General features: G+C 27.0%; 1 protein-coding gene across 7 annotated transcripts in view; it reads left to right on the top strand.

The window, feature by feature from the left end:
* The first annotated feature begins 437 nt into the window (after positions 1–437).
* The window catches only part of LOC107448983 (FAT atypical cadherin kugelei), a 653420-nt gene continuing 637402 nt past the window's right edge, over positions 438–16455 (top strand). For 3 of the 7 annotated variants that reach the window (XM_071187808.2, XM_043040631.3, XM_043040626.3), the window contains exon 1: positions 438–824. The gene's annotated coding sequence lies outside the window, so the exon portion shown is untranslated. Of the gene's footprint in view, positions 825–8878; positions 8930–16455 lie in introns of all 7 variants that reach the window. The other 4 variants (XM_043040627.3, XM_087154413.1, XM_071187807.2 and 1 more) reach the window with 3 other exon arrangements.

Below are 16455 nucleotides of genomic sequence, written 5' to 3'. Positions count from 1 at the left end.
ATTTAAAAAAAGGATGATAAAAAGTTTTCAGAAAATCCATTTTTCACTCGCATCAGCTTAGTTCTTTATTTCGATCTAAATTAAATTTTTCAAAATAAATCGAAAAATATTGTTTATTTAAAATAGCAGCCAGTTTTCGTAATTGCATCCAGTTAAAATCTAGTTAGTTCTATCGACGTCATCATTTTTATAAACGTCTTGAACTAATTTCAAAGAAAGATCCTTTTTTTAATTTTTCCCTTTCTCTTTACATGAATTAATTTTCTCCAGACAAGAGAAAGAACTCAATAAATATAGTCCGTTCTTATTTTTTTTTTCTCTAACATTCTTTAAAAAACAATGCTGTTTTATATTTTCCCTCAAAGTTTAAGAGATTTAAATGATGAAATAAATAAATAATAAGCAAATAAATAAAGATAAACCGGTCGTCTTTCACCCAGTAAGCAGTGGAACCGTCCTTTTCTTCCCAGCATGCCTTGCGCCAATCTACGATCTGCCGGTTGCATTCACTAAGTCGAATCATAACAGTTGCGGTTGCGATAGGTGTTCGGGTATGTTGTGACTCCCAACTTGTGCAATCGTCTGCTATTCCGCTGTTGACCGGCGAATTTTGCTTACTTTCGCTTTTATTTTACATTTATGTTTCAAATTGGTAATTACTGATTTGAAGCATTTTTCAAATCATTAGTTTGTTTTTATGGAAAACAGACTTTAAAATTTTTGATGAAAATTTTGAACAATGTATATCTATAAGAAGAATATTAAGCATTGATCTACATACAAAACGTGAAGAGGAACTGGCGAGGATATACTCTATTCGTCAGGTGAGTTTATTCACGTGATTAAAGTAAGAAGGGGTCACTAGACTCCTGTATTCATAGCTATTGTTTTTTATTATTTACTTATTAACGAACTCGTAACTCTACTTATTTTTCACTTTCAGTTGTGTCAAATAGGTCAAAGATTTGTTGTTTGTTTTGAATCGCTGCTTTTATTTCTACCGGCTTACAACCTTTTTAACGATAAACTTTTTTTAATAAATATTTTATTTATACTATGCAGATTATTATTTTTTATATAATGCGTTAAAGATAATTAATCAAAAGAATTCTAACCGATCAAAAAAGACTTCTTATGAAATTATGAATATTATATATAGAAAGATACCATAAAAAATATTATTAAATAAATCTAAATCATCTGTTTAAAGTCGCAGATTAGAAAAAAGCAATTGGACAATTTTTTTTTAAAAAGAAGATAGCATTTTAAATTTGAATTCCATATAGTATAAAGTTAGAAAGTAATTAATGTGCATGCAAAAATTTCGGAAAAAAAAATGGTTTACAGCATCAGAATATTAACATTGTGTAAAACAGTTAACTTTTGTTGCATTTTCTGCTTAAGGTTAATAATCTGATAATTATGGGCTCTTACGCAGAATTTTATAAAAAAAAAGCATGTAATTTTTCTGCAAAAAGAGATATTAATTATTAAAAGATATTAAAAGAGATATAAAGAGAAATGTAATATAATTAGTGTTCAAAATTTAAAATTGCAAATTATCGTAGTAAAATTGTTTATTTTCAAAAGGAAGCTACGAAATTGATAATGAAAAAATATTTTAAAAATTCGACCTTTATCAAAATATTAATAACATATATGGCATTTGTTACCATTTTAAAATACAATTTCCTTAAGAAATAAAACAAATCATGATTATTTTTGGTTAAACATTTATATCAGTAATTTAGTTAGTTGAATCACACTTTTAAATAATATAAACGGCACTTAAATGCGTATATTTTCTCATTTTATGTATTTTCATGTCAGCCTCAGCGTGCCTAAAATTTTCAAAACTAAATAACATCAAAAAATAAAACAAAATTATTTAATAAGGCAGCTAAACATCGAATGCATTTTCGATCTTTGAAAATATTCAAACCGTACACCAGGAATGGATCACTACGTTAGGATTAAACCAGATGAAATAAAGGAAAGGCCTCCATTAAAGTGCTAATTGGTGATTTGAAATACAAGGACGTACGAACAGTTGTTTAGAGGCCTGTTGAAACATTTTCCATTTCCTCTTCATAACATACTGCATAGACGAAAAGATAACCAGTGTGGTGGTTTAAAATGATATTTTGAAATATTTGTTCTTAATTAACTTATTTAAGCACTTTTGTTTCAAATTTAATTCGTAGCAGAAATCTTAATTATAAATTTTAATGTATATAAATATTGATCCAGTATAAAATATTTAAAAATTGGATGGCAATGGTTTATAATTTATATGAATTTAAGGTAACTGTCATAAAATGATATATTTTTATTTAGTAACAATTTTACTTAGTATAAATATTGTTTTTGTACGAAGCATTTAAAAAAAATATATAAATAAAATGCGTTGATGTTTCTTTTAAACTGTATCGAACGTAGCTATAAGATAGTTTTAAGCAGAACTAGACTAAATGATCCAACATATATTAAACAATAAAACTAAATGATTGAAACTTTTGCGTTTTTAAGTACTTCTTTCTGAGAAATAATATTTTATATTCTAGCCATCATTCTATGAAATTAAACGTACCATGCATAAAACAACAATTTTATATAATATAAATATTTTTCAATTATGAAATATATTACGACATTAACATTAAATCATCTTTATTTTTAAGTCAAATTAAAATGAACTCAACCATAATGTAGAACTGAGATATACTAAATGGCAATAAAAGGTAGAAACTTTCGAAAAAAAACTAGACTAAATGATCAAAACTTTTGCGTTTTTAAATGTTTTTTTTCTTTCCGAGAAGCAATATTTTATGTTCTTTTAGTTTTGATTATATGCAATTAAACGAAGTATATATTAAACGCCTGTTTTATAATATAAATATTATATAAGTTTATTATATAATATAAATTTTATAATATAAATATTTTTCAGTTATGAAGTATATTACGGCGTTAAAAATAAATACATGTTTATTTTTTAATTTAAATTAAAATGAATGTAACTATTAGATAGTATTGAGTTAAACTAAATGAAAATAAATAATTAAAGTTTTTTCATTTTTGATTGCTTTTCTTAGTAAGAATTATTTTATATTCTTGCGGCACTTAAATAACATAACCGATCATATTGGCTGGTAGTTACATATTTTACTTAATGGTCAGAAGCCCGTCAAAGTTGGACATACATTTAATAAATTTTGAGCCTATCATTCATTGCAATTGGTATCTAAGTTGAGCTAAGTTGAGCTGTTAATGTAGAAATTATTTTCAAAGAAAAATCTAACAACTTTCTTAGAAAGATATAACGATAAATAAACAAAGACTATCTCACGTTTAAAGCTTGTATGCTAGGGGAAAAAATAAATGACGATGACGACATGTTTATATCATATAAATAATGTTCCATATTTCTTCTTATATTAAATAAACACTTGTTAAAAAGTTTTCCTCAACCTTATAGATTTGCTTTTGTCTATAGAAGTTTATTTTTTTTGTTATTTTAACAAAATCAATCTTAAGTTGTTAATCAATTTTCAAGGCCTTCTTTCTTGTCTACGTATTTATGGAGAGGAAAAAGTAGCTTTGAATAACAACACTTTTATTAAATGTAGTTTTGTTTATTTAAACTAAATGATATTTGAATTCTTAGTTTCTTAAACTTTCCTTAACAAAAGCTTTTTTTTTCTTGTTCAACCCAATTAACTATTGAGATTTAGTGAATATAAATTTTTGTTGAAATTATTTCTTACTATACTAGAAGAAATTATTTTATCTTAAAATGAAATTATTCAAGTAATCAAACATTTATCAGATAAGAACTAAACTGAAAAAATTTTGCAATTTATAATCATATAAAGTTTATAAAAACAATCAAATCTAATTTGTCCACTTCTAGAAAATCAGATTTAAAACATGTATTTAAATATTTAGCTGAATATTGTTAACAACATTGACCAATATATCTGATTTTATTTCGCTTTATTTAAAGAATGTTTTGCCTAATTTGTGTATTATAAGGAATTAATTTGAAGGAAAATAATGATATCTGAAGAAAATTGCTGGATATTAAAAGTATATATATATTCATATTCCTTCGTTTGAGACAGGAATATATTCATATTCCTTTCGTTTGAGACAGTTAGTAAGTAAAAACAATTTAGACTGTTAAGATTTTCCAAAATAATTAGCTGATTAAAAGTTGTTGAACTTTTTTTTTACAATTAAGTTTCATATCACTACACTGAGTATGGTTAACACTATTAGAGGCAAAACTTGATTTTAAAAACTGAAAGCATAATAATAGTAAAGAAAGTATAAAATACTAATGTAAAGAAACCTATGGGTTAACAAATACGTATAATCTTTTTTATTAAAAATTCCAATATGTTTTTTAAAAAAACTAATGAATAAGAATGAAATATTCCAAAATCAAGGTTTCTTAAGTATTATAGTATTATGTTGCTAAACAGTAAAACCAATCACAATTCTGAATAAATCGAATACCTGATATATCGAATTATTATAAATTTTACTTCTACCTTTTTATTTCACCATTTATTTTACCTTTACCTTTTTATTTCACCATTTATTCACCTTTTTATTTCACCATTTATCATTCTACCATTTTATTTTATTTCATTAAATTCAATTAGCTTGAATTGAATTTTACATTTCTTTAATTTGTAATAAAGGGTAGCTTATTTTTTTAAGTGGGCAACATTATATTTTTGCTTTCTAAAATGAATAATATTCTTCATAGCCTTCTGCTTTTTTTTCAGCAACTACTTCGGAAATGTTTTTACGTTAATTTTGAAATGAATTAAGTTTATTATTTTTACCCATAAAAGTGTATTATTCTTAAGTAATTCTTATGATGATAATAACGTTGATAAATAAGATTACCCAAAATAATCAGCACAATTACGTTACTAATTAGATTTAACTTCTTTTGCATAAAATCTCTTGATTATTCCTATGGAAACGTTGGGGATTACGTAGTTTATAAATACCAATGTAATAAATGATGGAATTTATAAAAAGATTTTTTTATATATAAAAATATTTTGTATCTAATTTAACATTTAGTTACGTAAAATTTCTCTGATTGGATAAAATGATTATAATTCATTCTTGCTAATCAGGGGTACAAACGATAAAGCTCGAGTTAGTTTTCTAGCTTAACTACATAAAAAAAATATAGTGCGCTAAAGAAAAAAATGTGAACACCCGAATAATTTTTGATCTAATGATCGGTTTCTCACGTATTAGGACTCAATCTTAATTATCGGAAGACCCAATCTTAAATATGATATTTTATTTGGTCAGACGATATTTAAAGTTTCGATATCAGGTACAGAAACGTATTTTCTCTGAATAAACATACTTTTTTTTCGGTGGATTCGCATTCTTGACCCTCCAAATGTGGTGGGGGGGGGATTGCTGCAGCCTAGGAGTGCGACTGAAAGTTTGGACCCTTTAGTGTTAATTTTATTTATTACTTAATGGCTACATGTACGCCACATCACGAGAATTTAAGCAAATTGAAGCATTTTGCATGCAATTACAAAATAAATTTTTTCAAAGATAATTAGGAAAAAAAATTGCTTGTATTATTTATTGTTATTTGTTATTATTTCATTTAATAAAAGTAAAAGAAATATTTAATTTGTAGCATTTTTAAGAATGTATTTTAAAATGGCGAAATACAAATTAATTGAATAAAGCGCAATTAATTGAATGTTTCCTGAATTACCTAATTTTAAAATTTAATTTCTCAAGAATCATGACCATAACTTGTTTGCTTAGATATTTTTGATGCTTTAAAAGCGACTGTGCATAAAATAATTTTTAATTTCCTTTCATTAAATTTACAATATTTAATAAATTTTTAAAAAATGAAATTTAGAATTTGTTTATATGTACTGCGTTCTACCTGCGGAAATAATATAAAATACCTGAATTAGAAATGTCTTTAGGTTTTAGCCAAAATGGTCTAACGGGTAAGAAATATGATTATTGTTATAGCTTCCCATTTAGGTTAGTTAAAGTTCCATTTTCGAACAATGGGAGCAAAATGTTAGAAAGCAATACGTTTTCTAAGCTATTTAAAATACTCCTTGTTTTTCTACGCAAGCTTACATATTTAATGAAAACCATAGTTAGTGATAAATTTCTAGAGTATTTTTTTTGCTGTTCTTTCATTAGGTATTTATTCATTTGAAAACTAATGATGAAGTTACTGCCTTAAAGCATTTAAAATTACCTGCAAATTCCTTTTAAATAATTAAAAATTGGATAATTTAGTTCTGCTTATTTCAACGTGTATTTGTAGTACATATTGTTATACACTTTATTTTGATCAATGTTTACTTCGTTACAAATTGTAATAGGGTAGTTTTGTCAACTTAAGTATTATTTTAAAATTTTTGTGTGTATGTACGGCGAGCACGAATAATTTATAAAAATATGATAATAAAGAATAATAATAAAATATAGTAATAAAATATGATAATAATATATAATAATGAAATATTATAAGATGTATGATATTAAGTGACAATAAATCTTAATAAACTAAACACTTCGTTTTATTACCAAGTATTTGAGTGTGAGTTGTTCAAATTAAACATTCTTTTAAATATGCACGGGGTTTACAAATAATAGTTTTTAAAAAATATGAAAATTTCTATTGAATCCTTAGAATCTGATTTTTTTCTAACTTTTAATCGCGTGAAAAATATAGCTGATAAAAAAAATCAGTATTTACTATCGAACTCTAAGCAGTTTCTAAAGAGCAATAGAGATTAATTCCTAGTTGCGATGATGCCAAAAAAAAATTTAAAAATCGTTATTGGCACCCTACATTTCAGAAAAATTTAACTTATCTGTAAAAGGCTGTTATGTTTCTCGCCATTCAAAAACATGTTGGCCCCTAAATATTGATCGTGGTTCCTCAAAATGTTTATATTTTTGTAGACCCTGCTCTAGAGTAATATCCAGTCTATCGAAGTCACCATAATTGATTAGTTAAACTTTAATATCCACAAAACTGCTGTTAATTAATGTAAAACTATATTAACAATTAATGCGTCAGTATTAAAAAATTATGTTCTCACACAGAAGGTACCTAAATATTACTAGCCAAACATACTGAGTTTTGTATATAAATACTTATAAGCATAGGATAATTTTCTATTCCACAAAACGTCTAACATTTGACCTTTAGTCTATTATTTTTAAATTAATTTCTATGAAAAAGAGAAACTTCGGGATGAATTATTATTTTAAATAGAAGCTTTCTTGCATCTTTCCAGCTTTTTCAAATGTCAGAAAATGTTCTTTCAACAATTAAATAACTATTACCATTTCTAATTTTTTTTAAATGTCAGAAAATGTACTTTAAGCAAATAAATAACTATTACTTAGTTTTATTAAGTTTGAATGAAGTTCTACAATTCAGGTCACAATTTGTAAACAAGTAATATCCTCAAAATGCGGATGGATAAAATAGCAATAAAACGAAATTAAAGCCCCGTTTCTGCATCATGATACCGGGGGATTTTATAAAAGAAATGGATTTATAAATACTATATTCGATTAATATTTTGGCTAGTTTTGCATATTTTGTCCTGTCACATCTGTAATTAATATTATAAATGATATTAAATCGAAAGAGCTATTCAAAGCCGAAAAAAAAAACACTTTTCCTGTTTAGATATTGCCAAAAATATTTTTTTTTAAATATAAATACTTGATAGCGTAGGATAATTTTTTATTCCAGACAAAGTCTAACTTTGGAATTTTTAGTCTATTTTTTTTAAAAACTAATTTCAATGTAGAGGAGAAATTTCAATATGAATAAGTATTCCAAAATGAAGCTTTCTTACATCACGATATCAGAAAAATGTACTTTCATCCAATAAAAAACTATCACTTAGTTTTATTACGTTTAAACGAAGTTCTACAATTCAGGTCAAAGTTTGTAAACAAGCAATATCCTCAAAATGCGGATGGAGAAAATAGCACTTAAACAAAAATAAATCAGCTTTTTGGCATCATGATATCAGACGATCTCTTGAAAGAAATGATTTATGAATACCATATTCGATTAATATTTTGGCTGAAAATTTTTATTCTTCGTCCAGCTTTGCATATTTTGTCCTGTCACATCTGTAATGAATATTATAAATGATATTAAATCGAAAGAACTGTTTAAAACAGAAAAAAAAATGCTTTTTCTAACTGGAAGGTTTATACATAGATAAAAAAAAATATTTTTATTCTTGAGATCTGGTGAGTAAAAGAGAAACTAATTATTCTAAATGCTTTTTTCAAAGGTTCGATGTTACACAATGATTACTTTACTATGCAAATTTACCTTTTTTCTCTGTGAGTCTTATTATCCCTGTTCTTTTTCCATTTGGTGAGATTTCATACGGTTTCAGTTTCTGTTTTCTTTTGTTTGGGCGAGTTTGGCAGCTAAATGACGGAAGAGCATTTGATGAAATAGCGGTGTGCTTTGTTTTCGTCAGAAAGTAGGCGCCCATAGTTGAGGTAATACTTATTTATGCATTCTCATCTTTTTCCTAATCACATGTAGAGGATCGATATTATATTGATTGCTTCCGGATTTAGAAGCTAAGTAGCATTGTTCTTGGTAAAAATTTCCTTTACCTGAAAAGAAATAATAAAACAAAGAACTTTTTTTTTAAAATGCAGACATTTTTTTATAAATATTTTCATCGTTAAAAATACTTGCTAAGGCATTTTTTTATGAATATCAGAGTCACGTTTACTTTATTCATTTTCGTATTGTTTTTTTTTTCTTTAATTTTGATTCGAAATATTTTTTATTTTTAAGCTGCTGAAATTTATATCAAGGTAGTACAAATGATGTTATTAGATTAATTAAGTAAGTAACCTTGATTGCTTTTCTTCTTAAAAAAATGGTATAATTCAGCTACTTTTATTTTTTTAATCAAACATATATTTTACTTTTAAAATTCAAAAAAAAAAGTAACAAACTGCATATATAAACTATCACATTTAGGATGTAAATAGCACTGTTTTTTTAAATTTCTTTCAGGAAAAGTCTTTTTCTGGAGACATTGATTATAGTTTTAAATTGTTTACAGTTTTCTCATTAAAAATACTTTTCATTTAATTTTTCACCAATAATTTTTTTTTCTTGTCTATGACAAGATAGTTTTATCATTTTTAATTTTTGCGTGTGTTTTTTTTAATATGTTTTCTCTTTTATTATAATAATAAAAAGATACATGGGAACCAGACTTGATTATGTATTTTCTCGCTTGTCAGGTAATTGCTCTAGTAGTCTAGTCTGTGCTAATTACGGTTATGCACAATATTCCTCAGTTATGCAATGAGTAGGTACAATTTTGTTTTGGATATATATCTTGCTGTCTATCTTAAAAACTGGTATTATACGCAGCAAGATGTAATACTTGAAATAAGTTGTGGATGAGACTTCTTCCGTCAAAATGGTGTTCAAGGTTAAGGTCGTTTATGACGCCGTTTCACTATAACCAAGATTCTTGTCCGTTTTTGCAATAAAAATCAAAAGAAAGAGCGTTTAAAATATGAAAATCATTGGTCATAGATTGATATTTTTGATTCGAAATGTTCCAAATATTTAACAAAATTCACTACATGTAATTCAAATTTTAAATGTTTGTTTGGTCTTGTGTCAACTAATATTCTTACGTTGCAACTCTGTTACGTTGCAGTTATTAATAGTTGTTGTAAAATTAATTGCGTCACAAATTTTTTTACCCTAGAAACAGACACTTGACCAATAGTTTTATAGTAAAAATGGATTCTTAATAAAATATTATATCTAAAAAATTGGCCCTTCAAAATATTTTTCATTTTAAAAATGAACTCTTCATATAATTCGTTTTTTTGGAAAGCTGACTCAATGGTGCATTTAATTCTTTATTAAAAAACTACAGCATCATGAAAGAATTGGCTTTTGTGCTTTTTTTTTCGCAAAAACAACTGCACTTTGTTTTCACATAGTCATAAGCATATTATCCTGACAGACAAATCTTGATTCTACGGTAATTTTACGTTTATTTTTGACAAATTCACCAAACTGGGACCTTTTACAAAAATCTGGATAGACCACTGGTTTTTGTTATTTTTCACAAAACAGAACTCTATTTTAACAAATTTACAAAATTATGAGATATTTTTAATCTATTTTTCTTTTCTAAATTTTTGCATTAAAGGACCTTTCTCAAAAAGTCTGGAATAAATCCTGCGACGTCTAGAATAATGTTTAAGTCGTTTTCTAACATATGCATATGTGGCATAATCCTAAGCGGTCCTAAAATATTTCCAAACTATTTCCCACAAGGTATAATTATAGTATAGACTCAAAATTGTTCCTTCGCCGTTATGCACTCTCTGCAGCTCTGGAGAGGTCATGAACTCCGCACATCCACTCCACTGTCCTGCTCAGGTCAAGACTTTTCTTGTCGAGCGTTATTGGGAGGCTAGAGATATGTTAGATTAATGAACTATGTTTCAGCATTTTTTGTTGTATTCTGTATTCTTTCTTTTTATTGTTTTCTGCTGTAACTACTCATAATCTGCCATTAGAAATAAATAAAAAGTAATTATAATATTCAGGGATCTGTTTAGAAGAAATTTGGGTCCGTTAACAGACCCTTCAAAAAATATCTTTTCATGAAAACGGACCCTTCACAAAATATTTTAGCTTAAAACGAACCCTTCACAAAATATTTTAACTTAAAAACGGACCCTTCACAAAACATATTTTCATGAAAACGGACCCTTCACAAAACATATTTTCATGAAAACGGATCCTTCATAAAATATCTGTTCATGAAAACGGACCCTTCACAAAATATTTTAACTTAAAAACGGACCCTTCACAAAATAATTTATCTTTTAATCGGACCCTTCACAAACTTGTTTATCTTCATTATTGTTTTGTTAATCGAATAAACCCTTCCCAGGGGGAAAAAAAAGAAAGATTGATGTAAACGAACTAAGTTTTGTCTTCGGCAGGCGCTTCTTCCATTATTCGTCCGAAATGAATATTCTGTGTTGAGCAACTATATGCTAAATACCAAATATTTGTATGTTGCATCTCTTATTTAGTAGCAGCAATTGCTGTTTATTTTTGAAAATTTAATTTTTTTAATTATAATTTTACAGTGTTGCGCATAATCTTGTATCTATTTACTATTTAAAAACTCATTGAAATTTATTTTTTGCAATAACAGGACCCTATTTGCACAAATTCACAAAAGCAGACCCTGGTTGAAAGAATGCGACTTAACGTTTATTTAATATTCACAAATTACGCGTAATTATTTCGCATTTTTACAAAAACGGACCTTACACAAAATGTCTGGACAGACCCCTGATATTAATTATTTTATGAATAATAATATTTAAATAAATTGTAAAAATGACAGCAAAAAGATTGATAAAATATAAAATAAACTATTTTTAATGTAATATATGCGATATTGGAACCAATAAGTAAAAGTTCTGTGCCTATATGGCAAAGATAACGCGCACTACTACCTTTTCTTAAGAGATAACACTCTTTTAAGACCATACATAAATCATTTCGATCGTAATGAGTGGCGTCAGAGAATTCTTATCCGTCCGTTCCACCGTGACTTTTTTTCTAAATCAAAATATCCGTCAATGTTTCCTAAACAAATTTTTAAAGGTAAAACTTGGTAAAAATAATAAATAAATTACATTTTTCTTTTTCTGTCGTCACGGATCAAAAGCTTAAAAATATACACCAACATGGCATAAATTGTTTGAATTGTGTGATCAGATCCCATTGTATTTTTCTTCGAATACCTAATCCGTGTTTTCCTCAGTTTATTTTGTTTATTTTTCTCGCGTGTGTATATTTGTGCTGGTGTCGATTTCCATTCCATTAAATATGATGAAATATCAGGGATTCGTGTCAAACCGTTCCGTTAAGAAAACGTTTCAGGTGACGTTAGGAGCTTCGGTCTTATTTTACGAATTTTACTTTAGCTGACATATAAAAAACTCAAATGTTTTTTCGTTCACCTCTGTGTCAATATTTTGAAAGCAAAATCCAAGGAAATTTAAAAACATACATATAAAAATATGATAATTTGTTCGTAGCTGGTTTTGTAGCAGAAAGTTATAAAAAAAATTTATTTGTACGTTTAATACTATTTTAAATATGTAGAAAAAAAAATTCTCATTTTTTTTCTTAAAATTGTGTTTAAATTAAAATGATTGCTCTAGCTTCAAATTTATTAACTGAATGTTATAATAATTATGTAAGTCATTTGGATGCAAAGCATCATGTTTTTTATTCCTAAAATCAATATGAACGCACTCTTATTTTAATCGGTTGTACCCAGGATAACCGGGACTTGAATCTCGGTAGAAAATTAAAGCATATTATTGAATAGATTAATGAAGTACGTGTTGAACTTTGATAGTTGGAATGATATTTCAAATTTGAATCTGTATGTCTTTTACAGTGTCGTCTAGCATTTGATACAAATTAGAATAGTTCTCTAGCATTTGATTGATACAGATTAGAATATAGATATAGATAATACATCAATATTTGTAACCTATATAGCCATTAAATCTGTCTTGGAAATATACGAAATATTTTTGCAGCGTTTTTGACGCATTTTTGAGTTTAGAGAAGTAAATAAGGGGAATTAATGTGTTACCTCTCTTTAATTTCAACACCATTCTGATTTTCCAGATGCATCAAAAAATATCTAAATTAAAAACTCTGGTATGAATATATTTTATTTTATAACCGACGATTAACAGCTATTACAATTATTTACGCGATCAATGTCTAACTCCATAGCCTTGTAATTTTAAACCCAACACAGAAGACAATCCTGGACATTGAGGAAAGCTTGCCTTCGTGGAGTTCTTTTTGATGAAACTAACATGCATTTGTGATGCATCGAAACCTCCTCCACGAACACCTCCCTCAGTTAGCCCGGTGGCAAGAGGATTCTAAACCATGATCTGTCTATCTACCACTGAGGGCATTTTCCATCAGCAATGCTGTCGGTATACGTTGGAGCAGAATTCGTAGCAACCAGATGGCGCTAGGATTCGAACCTGGGTTCACCTCTTGGGAGGCGAATACTCTATCGCTTGAGCCTCCATGACTCCGTAGTATGAATATGGTCTTAATAACTTTATATGGCATACTCAACAGATTTTTTTAAAAATCTTCTTTTCATTAAGTGACCATCACCTTTAAAGCGATCCAAGTTCCACAATCGAGTTATTTATATTGTTTAGTTTGTCCAAAATTTTTGATCCTATATAATTGAAATTAAATTATCACCTTACACGATGATTCAAGATCGTAGTATTAATATCTTTGACGCACCTGTTAAAATAATCCCAAGGTAGCTACACTCTGGGACGACGAAACTATGTATTTAGGTCCCAAATGCATTTTTGCAAGATGTGATGCTGTGATTGATAAATTTTCACTTTTAGACAAATTCAGATAAATTTAGACAGACAAATTTTCACTCATTTTTAATTGTTTTAGAAACGTATAGAATCTAATTGACTGACAACAGCTACCTGAATATTGAATTGAAGTATAAAAATTGCTTTTGATAAAAAAAAAAAAAAATGGAGGTGTATGAAATTAATGCGTGGCAATACAGATATCGTCCAAAACTGGTCAAATGTGCGTTTCGTATTCGGGGTTAAATAAAAGTATTATTTGGGACATAGAGAAACAGATTTGGGCCCTTTTTTTTGGTAAATTTTAAATTGTAGTTTTAGCTATAAGTATTCTAGGGTTGCTCCGTTATACAAAGTGTGATATGAAAAGTGTTTTTTAGACTAGAAAAATTGCCTAGAGTATTGCAGAAAGACTAGAAAAGTTACTTCGAGAATCAGAAATGAGTATTACAGTAATAACAATATTTTAAATAAAAATGAAGATATTAATTTGTATTTATTTTTCTTTTATATATTTTTACTTTATTAAATGAATTTTTGGGGGCTTTTTAATATTTTTTGTTGCAAAATTTGCTCAGTGAAACGAGGTAAAATGAAAAAAAAAACATTTTTTTTTTTGTTGAAAGGATAGAATAAATTTTTTTTTTATATTTGCACATAATTGCTGATTTTAATAATTACTTCCTTTTTGCATAAAATTATCTGCAAAATAATGGCATTCATAAAAAAAAGGAAAAAAAAAACGCTAAAAAAACAAGTATTTTCGCCATTAAAACTGTTTTCTCTCCCTTACTATGGTTATAGTTAGAAATGGAAGAAATATAGTTTTAAAAAAATGAAACGTAGGGAAGGGAAAAAAAGAAAGCATTCTTTTGTTTAAAAAAAAAGGTGAAAAAATATGACTAAAAAATTCATTTTCTTCCAGAAACAGCGAAGATCATCGAAAGATTAAAAAAAAAATATTTTCTTAAAAGAAGCCCGCTGACATTTTGCTGAATGCCATTCAATAAAAGGTGAAGGAAATAAAAAGAATAATAATAAAATAATCTATGTGGAAACTAACGGCGCGACTATCCGCGCCTTACTGCCCCACAAATATCCCTACCTGCAGGGGAAAAACAAGAAACACTTTTCCCTCTTTAATCCTATCAAAGCAGTCTCGGCAGACAGGTGATGACCTCGTATTAAGTCTCGTGTACTACGTAACGTACGTTACGACGGAGAATTTAATCTGAAATCAAGGGTATAGTTTTGTTGGCTTCTAAAGAACACACCATACATTACGGGGCGAATTTTAACTGCAAAATGGGTCTCGGAAGTGCCGTTATATCTACGAGATTTATTTATTTGCTTGTTTAAAAAAATAAAAATAAAATGAAATAAAATATTTTTGAATTAAATCGCACATTTTGAGAAAGAACTTGTTCAATGTATTTTAAATAGTTTTTGAATATATTTCTCTGCGAAAAAAAAAATAATCTAAAATCTGTATTTAGCAAAAATATTTAAAAATAAAATATTAAAAAATGAATTGTACCTTTTATTATCATTATTTATTAATAATTACACTTTATTAAAATGATATTCTATGAATAAAAAAGGAATCATCAGTTGCAAACGTACTAATTGTGGTTTTTCGTTAATCTAATACATTATTTGTTTAAAAAACAAGCATACTACTATTTTTTTTAACTATATGGATAAAAAAAATAGTAGTATGTTTATTTTTTAAACGAATAATGTATTAGATTAACTATTTTTTTTATCCATATAGTTAAAAAAAATACTATTTAATGACAAATTAACCGAAAAAAATGTATTCCTTAACATTATATATTTTATATTCAGAGTGTTCCGTAATCACTGCTCTTAATATATAACTGTTGAATCCTCCTAAAAATGAAATTATCTAAGCGGGGAAAGGCAATAATGCTGTCGAATTCTAGCGAATGACAACTGTGGGAAACCTGTTTGATTGTCGGAGGAAACAGGAGTTGAAAAGTTGATTATTAAAAACAACTTCAAGTTTATCAAACAGTAAAACATGTTTTTTCTCCACTGTCATACCATTGATTTTAATAATATTTTTATTTGCTCTTTCTTGTGTGAATATTAATATTTTGTTCTTAATGCTTTACTTTTTTAGTTCCATTTTAACAAAAATTCTAAAAATGTATATTAAGGGTGGTCATTGCGGAATACTCTTAATATTTCTATAATTTTCACACGTATAATTATTTTATAAATAAGATAAGTTTGTTTTTTCTATTTAATTTTTCTTTTATAATTCTTTGAATTATATTTATTATTATAACGTTTCATAATTTCTCAAAAATTTGATTATAAATAATTGCCATCTTGCGGATTCTGTTTGTGCTTATGCTAAATTGATCTATATTTTAAATTCTCGGTAAATTTAATTTGTTGTTATTCTTTAGAACATTACACTGTCATTTTTTCATTCTTTTAATAAAAAAATTTTTCCGACAACAAAATGACCTCAAGCGTTGTTTTATGTAAAACAAAGCTTTCTTCAGTAGATTATAATCTTAAATGACCTGCTATAATCTGTTATTTTTATTACTTTTGATTTCATCTATATATCGCGTTTTTCGCTTTCATGAAACAAAACTTAAGCCTGAAAAAGTTTCTGATTTATTCGAAGTTTTAACGTAATCTTCTTTTTCTTATTACTGATTAATCAAGTAATTTAAAGTTGAGTAGTATTTTATTTATTTATTTTGCAATGATTGCTATCCTTGAAATATTTTGATATTTACAATCCCTGAAATCATTAATTTTGGGAATTTTAATTTTTTCTTATTTTACTATCGGTACACACCGGATTTGTAATTTGAAGGTTTTGAATCCCTAACGTTTTTGCTACTTTATCAAGGTTTAACCTATTAGACTTGTAATTTTTTA

This window comes from Parasteatoda tepidariorum, chromosome 11 (assembly GCF_982258835.1).
Source record: "Parasteatoda tepidariorum strain Cologne lab strain chromosome 11, Ptep-v5.0, whole genome shotgun sequence".
Lineage (NCBI taxonomy): Eukaryota > Metazoa > Arthropoda > Arachnida > Araneae > Theridiidae > Parasteatoda > Parasteatoda tepidariorum.
This window is presented reverse-complemented; position numbering and strand designations above follow the sequence as displayed.